The sequence below is a fragment of the Camellia sinensis genome, chromosome 8 (assembly GCF_055761805.1).
Source record: "Camellia sinensis isolate YWXY chromosome 8, ASM5576180v1, whole genome shotgun sequence".
Classification (NCBI taxonomy): domain Eukaryota; kingdom Viridiplantae; phylum Streptophyta; class Magnoliopsida; order Ericales; family Theaceae; genus Camellia; species Camellia sinensis.
This window is the reverse complement of record NC_138968.1, coordinates 178685764-178694558: the sequence shown is the minus strand read 5'-3', so window position 1 is coordinate 178694558 and position 8795 is coordinate 178685764.

Below are 8795 nucleotides of genomic sequence, written 5' to 3'. Positions count from 1 at the left end.
TAAACTGGAAAAAAGGAGAACCTGGTAAATTTACTTCGGTTTTCTTGCTTGTTATTTTATATTTTGGTTTGTCAATCTTTCAGCCGAACTAACAGTTGTCTTCTTTTTTCTTTTTTTTTTCGCAGATTCTGCCCACCTTCATTCTTTATATAGCTACCCCAATCTAGCGACTTTGCGCACCGCACTACGGTATCCAGAACGTAGTTGGGCTAAGCTGTTAAAGTTTGAACCGACTTACAGATATAGCGGTCGCCGGAAAGCGAGAGTGACCGACTTTCTTCTTGAGGAGGCCCCAGAACCGGACCCAACCTTGCCCGAAATCAGACTAATCCTACTAACTGCTGAAGAAGAAATGGCTAAAAAGAACAGAGTAAGGGCACTTCTAACCCAAACTAACAGACCCGAAGTACTGCCACCAAGCCAAACCCAAGAAACGGTGGTGGTCCTTCCTACTCAACAACCGTCCTCATCCCGCCGAACCAAGCGCGCCCGGACTACTGAAACTGAACAATGTTTGGCTGATGAAGAAGAAACTGCTCTTCCACCGAGCCCGCCACCGAGCCCCCAACCGGAGCCTTCCCACCGAACTACCACCAGCTGGGTACCAAAACTTACCTTCAACAACCGAGATATCCAGGACTTTGACTCGGTTGTTGCTGATAAGGATCACTAGTTGGCCTTCAACCTGGCCAAGAGTGTGTGCCTCCCCAAAGATATGGAGCACTACCAAAAGCAACTAAACACCGAACTGAAGGCCATTCGGTCTTCAACAAAATCCATGATCCTGGTAAGTAGCTCTGTCCGTTTTTCTGTCTAATTTTTCCAACTTTCACTTCAGCTCAAGGGAAGTCTATGTTTTGTCAGGCCATTCAGAAGAACAACATCAGTCACAGGAAACTGTTAGAGCTCAGAAAAACAACAAGGCAAGCCGTGGCAGAAGCCAAAGCGAAGACGGCCGAGCTAGAGGAGGCCAGAAAGCAAATGACCGAGCTACAATCTAAGAACGGCCGGCTGGACGGGCTGGTTAGTTCGGCCGAAGTAGAAAAGCAGAAGGCCGTCATTGAGCTAAAGGATAAGTATCTGCGCGAGCTGGCGAGGCTTGAAAAGAAAAAAGATACCGAGATAACCCAGCTGAAGGAGAGCGCAAAAAGAGCCAAAAAGCAAGGATTCAAGAAGGCAGAGGATGCTTATACCCAGCAGTGCGAAGCCGCCAAGGAACTATTCTTTAAGTGCGGCTAGAGGGCAGCTGTTGAGAAGCTCGGTCACGATCCACAGACCGAGGTCTTCAACCCTCCATCCTACTTCATACCGAATTCCCTAGTGGAGTATGCTGATGCCATTCAGCAGCAATTTCTTGAAGGCTCAGACTCTGACGAAGGCTCTGCCTCTGAGGATACTCCGGTTGTCAATGCAGACCAGTCAGTTCGGCTAGAGCCCACGGTGGAAGACCTGACTATTGAACTACCAGGTGAAACCGTGGTTCCGGCCGAAACCACCCTTGTGACCGAGAGCGAGCTCCCGCCTGAAATCGGTCTTCGTGTTGATGCCGATGCTGCGTTTGATGCTGAAATTGATGATCTTTTCTCTTGATTTTGTACATTTTCTTTTTTGCTACCTTTTTTACTTTTGTAACCGGGCTACGGCCCCTCCTTTGTATTTGCTTCCTGATGAATGAAAATTTTCATGAACTCTCACTTCGGTTGGTCTGTATGTTTAACACTTCCAACTTTTATCTCGGTTTTTGCTGCTCAAACTAACTATGCTTACCAGCCAACCACTCCTTAGCCGACATAATTACTTCGGCTGAGGAGTACTCAGAGTTGGTTTAATCCAGCCAACCACTCTTCAACCATACCCTTACTTCGGCTAAAGAGTACAAAGAGTTGGGTTAATCCAGCCAACCACTCTTCAGTCATACCCTTACTTCGGCTGAAGAGTACAAAAAGTTGGTTTAATCCAGCCAACCACTCTTCAGCCATACCCTTACTTCGGCTGAAGAGTACAAACAGTTGGTTTAATCCAGCCAACCACTCTTCAGGCATACCCTTACTTCGGCTGAAGAGTCCAAAGAGTTGGTTTAATCCAGCCAACCACTCTTCAGTCATACCCTTACTTCGGCTGAAGAGTACAAAGAGTTGGGTTAATCCAGCCAACCACTCTTCAGTCATACCCTTACTTCGGCTGAAGAGTACAAAGAGTTGGTTTAATCCAGCCAACCACTCTTCAGCCATACCCTTACTTCGGCTGAAGAGTACAAAGAGTTGGTTTAATCCAGCCAACCTCTAAGTTAGTTTTTCCAGCCAACTTAGAATAATGTTTGGTTATTCCGACCAAACGTCCTGCAGCCTGGATCCTTATCCTGGGCTTAGGAAGGGTGTTGGTTTAATCCAGCCAACCTCTAAGTTAGTTTTTCCAGCCAACTTAGAATAATGTTTGGTTATTCCGACCAAACGTCCTGCAGCCTGGATCCTTATCTTGGGCTTAGGAAGGGTGTTGGTTTAATCCAGCCAACCTCTAAGTTAGTTTTTCCAGCCAACTTAGAATAATGTTTGGTTATTTCGACCAAACGTCTTGCAGCCTGGATCCTTATCCTGGGCTTAGGAAGGGTGTTGGTTTAATCCAGCCAACCTCTAAGTTAGTTTTTCCAGCTAACTTAGAATAAAATGTTTGCAATATTCCTGACTTCACCAAAGCTATCTTTTACAGAGAACAAATCATGCTGAAAAGAATCGATTATTTTATTGAAGAAAAAGAAATTACACATGTTTGAAAAGAAAAAAAGCTAAAAATAAAATAACTTGAGATTGGCCGTGTTCCATGGCCTAGGGATTGCTTTGCCATCCTTGTCTTCTAGGTGGTATGCCCCTTTGCCTGCTAACTCAACCACTTTGTAAGGACCTTCCCAGTTTGGCCCTAGCTTGCCATCTCCTGGTATCAAGGTGCTTCCCATCACGTTGCGTAGTACCCAATCTCCGATCTTGAATTGTCTTGGATGCACCATTTTGTTGTATTTCCTGGTTAACTCTTGTTGATACGAGGCAATGTGGACTAGTGCTTTTTCTCTTCTTTCTTGGGCGAGGTCGAGCTCAAATGTTATGGCCTCTCCATTTAAGTCGGGGTCAAAATTTTCGCTTTGAATTGTGGGGAGGCCAATTTCCAGTGGGATTACTGCTTCCATTCCATAGGCTAAGGAGAATGGTGTTTCTCTTGTTGATCGTCGCGGTGTGGTGCGGTAAGCCCATAACACATGAGGAAGTTCTTCCGCCCATTTGCCTTTGGCTTTCTCCAACCTTTTCTTCAACCCATCCAAGATTACTTTGTTTGAAGCTTCTGCCTGTCCATTTGCTTGGGGATATGCCGGTGTAGAATTATAGAACTCTATTTTGTATTCTTCACAAAAGCCTCTGAAGATTCTGCCGTTGAACTGAGTGCCATTGTCTGAGATAAGGGCTTTTGGTATGCCAAACCGAGTGATGATGTTTTGCCAGACGAATTTCTTCACATCTCTTTCCTTGATCGATGCCAATGCTTCCGCTTCCACCCACTTTGTGAAGTAGTCTGTTGCTGCGAGAAAGAACTTTCTATTGCCGGGTGCTGTTGGAAGTGGTCCTACTATGTCCAAGCCCCACATTACGAAAGGCCATGGGCTAGTTAATGGTAGGAGTTCTCTTGCTGGTTGATGTATTTGGTGTGCGAATTTTTGGCATTTCTCACACTTCTTCACATATTTTTCTGCGTCTGCCTGCATGTATGGCCACCAGTATCCTTGTGAAATGGCCCTGTAAGCTAGCGATCTTCCTCCTTGATGGCTTCCGCACACCCCTTCGTGTATTTCGTACAAGAATGCTTCCACTTTGCTAGGGTGGACACACTTTAGATAGGGTCCTGAGAACGACTTTTTGTATAATGCCAAAGATGGGGAGAGCCAAAATCGCTGTGACTTTGCTCTAATTTTGTTGGCTTCTTTATTTTCTTCCGGTAGGACGCCATCTTTTAAGAATAGTATGATGGGATCCATCCATGAGGGGCCTAGTTCTGTGCAACATACCTCTTCTACTTCGGGGTCCTCAATGCTTGGTCTTGGTAGGTAGTTGATCAGTAGTGGATGAGGGATGGATGTATCTGCCATTGAGGCAAAGCCTGCTAGTTCGTCCGCTCTGCTGTTTTCCTCCCTGCTGATTTGTTCTATCCTTACTACTTCAAATTTCTTGATCTCTGTTCTGACCAATTCTTGGTACTTTGCCATTCTGTCATACTTTGCTTCCTAGTCACCAGAAATTTGATTTACCACCAGTTGTGAGTCGCTGTAGACCATTAGTTCGATGGCCTTCATGTAGTATGCTGATTTGAGTCCTGCAAGAAGCGCTTCATATTCCGCTTCGTTGTTTGATGCTGGGAAGCCAAGGTTGATTGCTTGCTCCACAACCACGCCGTCTGGTGAGATGAGGACTATGCTAAGTCCTGCACCATGCCAGTTGGATGCCCCATCTACAAAGAGCTTCCACATCTCACCAACGAACAACTTCCAGCAAATGGAGGGGTCGGATGATGTCGTGGGGTCAAGAATGTTGCTGGTGTTTTCTTCAAGGTCCATGCTTGCTGCCTGCCCCTCGCTATCTGACTGAACCAAGTCTTTATTTTGCGGTGAGTTTTGGTTTGTTGTAGCTTGGTTTGCTTCTTCCTTGCTGTTTATAGTCCGGTCTGCCTTGGAGTCTGACTGAGTACCTTCTGCTAGGGGTTGCGCTATTCCGGCATCAACTTCCATCCCTAGTTCGGTTGTGTCAGTTGGGTCGACTGGGCAGATATGATGACTTCCAAGAGTAAACTCTGCGACGAAGTCTGCCAAGGATTGGGCTTTTACTGCGGTTCTAGGTTGGAACTTGACGTCGAATTGTCCCAGCTCTACTGCCCATTTTAAAATTCGCCCAGAAAAGTTCGCCCTCTCAAACAAAGCTTTTAGTGGGAAAGCTGTGAGGACGACTATGGTGTGGGCGTGAAAGTAGTGTGCCAATTTCCTGGAGGCCATCATCAAGGCTAATGCCAGTTTCTCCAGTGGCAAATACCTTGTTTCGGCTCCCAGCAATGTCTTGCTGACATAATAGATAGGCAGATATTGAATTCCTTCCGCACGGACCAACACTGCGCTAATTGCGTGCTGAGAGACTGCAAGGTATAGGAAGAGTTCTTCTCCTGGTATTGGGGTGACCAGTAATGGTGGAGAAGACATGTATTCTTTCAGGCTTTCCAGTGCTTGGTCGCATTCTTCGTCCCATTCGAACTTGGCTTTTAAAGCTTGAAAGAATGGTCGTAGTCTGTCTGACGACCGGCTTATGAATCAATTGAGCGCGGCCGCCATGCCGGTGAGATGTTGTACTTCTTTTACTGAGTTTGGTCTCTCCAAATCTTGAATGGCTTTGATCTGGGAGGGGTCCGCTTCTATACCCCGGTTGGTCACAAGGAAGCCCAGGAATTTGCCGGATCCTACTCCGAATGCACACTTTGATGCGTTGAGGCGCAACTTGTGCTTTTTCAGAATTTCAAACATCTCACCTAGGTCCTTAAGATGGTCACTTTCAGCCTTGCTTTTGACCACCATGTCGTCGATGTAAGCCTCCATCGTTCTCCCTAACAATGGTTCAAACATCTTGGTGACCATTCGTTGGAATGTTGCCCCTGCGTTCTTCAGGCCAAAGGGCATGACCTTGTAACAGTATAGTCCTCTTGGAGTTGTGAAGGATGTGACCTCCTGGTCTGGTTCATGCATGGCGATTTGGTGGTAGCCTCTGTATGCATCCAGAAAGCTAAGTCGGTTGTGCCCCGCCGTTAGGTCTACCAGTTGATCTATCCGTGGTAGAGGAAAACTGTCTTTTGGGCACGCCTTGTTGACTGTTTTGTAGTCGACGCAGGCACGTCATTTGCCATTCTTCTTTGGTACTACGACCGTGTTGGAGATCCATTTTGGGTAGTGCACTTCTCTAATTGCTCCTGCCTCCAGTAGGTTACCTACTTCTTCCGCCACTATTTCGGCATGGTGAAGTGCCGATCGGTGAGTGTGTTGAATGACTGGCCTGGCGGATGGGTGGACATTGAGTTGGTGACAGATGAAGTTTGGATCAATGCCTGGCATGTCGTAGGGTGTCCAGACGAACACTTCGATGTTAGAGGTCAAGAATTCCAAGACCTCTAATCTCTCAGTGCTGGACAACGACGAACCGAGCAAAAAAAACTTATCCGGGTTCTTTTCATCTATTTTTACCTCTACCAAGTTCTCCACTGCTTTTTGATCCGCTGCTTTGCCGACATCTGTGAATAGCTCATTACTCTCAGGTTCTTCCACCGAATGAACGTATCCTTTGGCAGCGCGGCTGCCATTCACCGTGACGAAGCATTACTTCGACATGATCTGATCTCCATAGACTTCTTCAATTACTCCGGTGTCGTTGGGAAACCGCATTACTTGGTGGTAGGATGACGCCATCGATCTCATAGCATGCAACCATGTTCTGCCCAAGATGATATTGTAAGTGGAGGGGACCTTTAATACCCAGAACTCCACTTGTTTCGTCACGCTTCCTGCTCTGACTGGAAGAATTATTTTGCCGACGGGCCATTCTGGCATAGAGTTGAATCCAATTAGAGGTGATACAGCAGGCGCCAAGTCTTTGTCTTGTAGCTTCAGTTGTTTAAATGTTTCGTAGTACATGATTTCACATGAACTACCTTGGTCAATCAGAATCCGCTTGACTTCAAAATCCTTGACTTGGGGAGTGACGACCAGGGCATCATTGTGAGGGCAATATATCCGTTCCAAGTCTTTATCCGAAAAAGACATGACGTTTGTTGCCTCTGTCTTTCCCTTCTTCGTGGCAGGTTGGGCACTTAGCACCTCTCGTAAGTGTTTAGCCTTTTTGATTGATCCTCTGAGCTCGCATACACGCTCAGGTTCAAAGACCCCATGTATAACATTGATAACGCCTTGAGGTGGGGCGTCGACTGGCATCCCGTTGGGGTTATTGTGATCCTGGGGGGCTGGTTGCGTCCCTCCTTCAATGTACTTATCCAAGTGTCCTGCTGCCACCAATTCCTCTAGGTGTTGCCTCAATGGTGTGCAATTCTCGGTGCGGTGTCCCTTTTCTTTATGGAAGGTGCACCATGATCTTTCGTCATAGTCCTTCTGAGCTTCTCCTAGCTTGGCTGGCCACTTGACGAAAGGCTCATCTCTTATTTTGCTCAGAATCCGATATATCGGTTTTTTGAACACCGTGGTTATGGCAGTACGGATTCTCAACCATCTTTTATCCGGGTCTTCTCCGTTATCTCGTCTGCCACGTCCGTTTCTGTTCTGACGATCTACTGTATTGACCTTTGCTGATGTTTTCTTTTCTGGTACTGCGGTCGCTGCAGATTTTGCTTTGGCATGCGCCATCCTCTTCTACCCTGATGTGCTGATGCACTCTTTCCATCAGGGCTTCCATGGTGAGGGGTGGCGTCATGGTGATCGAGTCCCTTCGTCTGTTCCCGACTGGAAGACCTCTCTTATACTGTGCAATGGCGAGATTGGTGGGGCAGTCACCAATCTGATTGAATGTCTCCCAGTAGCGACTATTGTAGGATCTTACGGTCTCTTTATCGCCCATGTCGATGGAGAGTAGCTGGTCGATCTCCACCGGGGTTTTAGTGTTTGTTCGGAACCTTGTTACGAACGCCTCTGCCAATTGTGCCCAGGAGGCTATGCTGCCCTCTGGAAGTTTCTTGAACCAAGTCAAGCCTAGGTCGCCAAGGCTTGATGGGAAGAGTATACACATTAAGGCCTCGATTCGCCTGTACACGGCCATGACCTGGTGAGAGTGGCTCAAGTGTGAGTAGGGGTCCGTCTTCCCTTCATATGTAGTGAATTTGGGCTGAAGGAAGCCTGATGGTAGGGGCGCGTTTTCAATCGCCGGAACAAACGGCGAAGTCTGTAGCCTTGCTAATGCTTTGTCCGTTGGTTCGTAGGCGGGGCGCGGTATTGGCATTCCAACCTCGACGCTTCCATGCGTCCGAGGAGCCAACCGCTGTAAGGCAGAAACTCTGTGCGGATCCCGTGTCCTGGCATCCTCCTTGCATCGTGCTTTTTCTTCGAGCACAGTTCGTAAGTCGGATGATCTGGGCAACTCTGTCTGTCTAGATCTGGTTTGGTGCGTATGTGAGGGCCAATACGTGCTTCCTTCAGTGTATGATCTTTCAGATCTCGTTCTCTCAGACCTGGAGTGACGAGTTCTGGAAGACCAGGATTGAGTATCGCCTGTCCTGAGGCTTCCACTCTCTCCTTGCGAGGGTGTGGTGTTCCTACTATGATTTTCTGAGTGGCGAGGGGGCGTCTTGTTTTTGCGCCCCTCTCCTGTCGCCACTTCTTTATTCTTCATCTGGCGCTTCAATGCCTCCATGTCGGCCGCCATCTTCCTTATCAATTCGTCTTGCTCCTTCACGCGATCTTCCAGAGCTTGAGGATCAATCCTCTGTCTTTGCCTGTCAGGACTTTGCGAGCGAGATTGACGGGGGCTGTGAGTCCGTCTTCCCTTAGTATCTCTCCTGGGGTTATGTCGTTGGGGCTCCAAATCTACCATGGGAGGGATAGAAGGTAATCCTTCACGCCTTGTTCCCCCATCTGGGGTTTGCCCGTCGATGGCGGAATGTGGCAATTCTTTAATGTGCGCCATTGTTTGTAAAGAGGAGAAGCTTTTAGTCAAGAGGTTTTGTTTTGTCTGTACTTCCCACAGACGGCGCCAATTGTACAGGAAAGAAATAAACTTTCT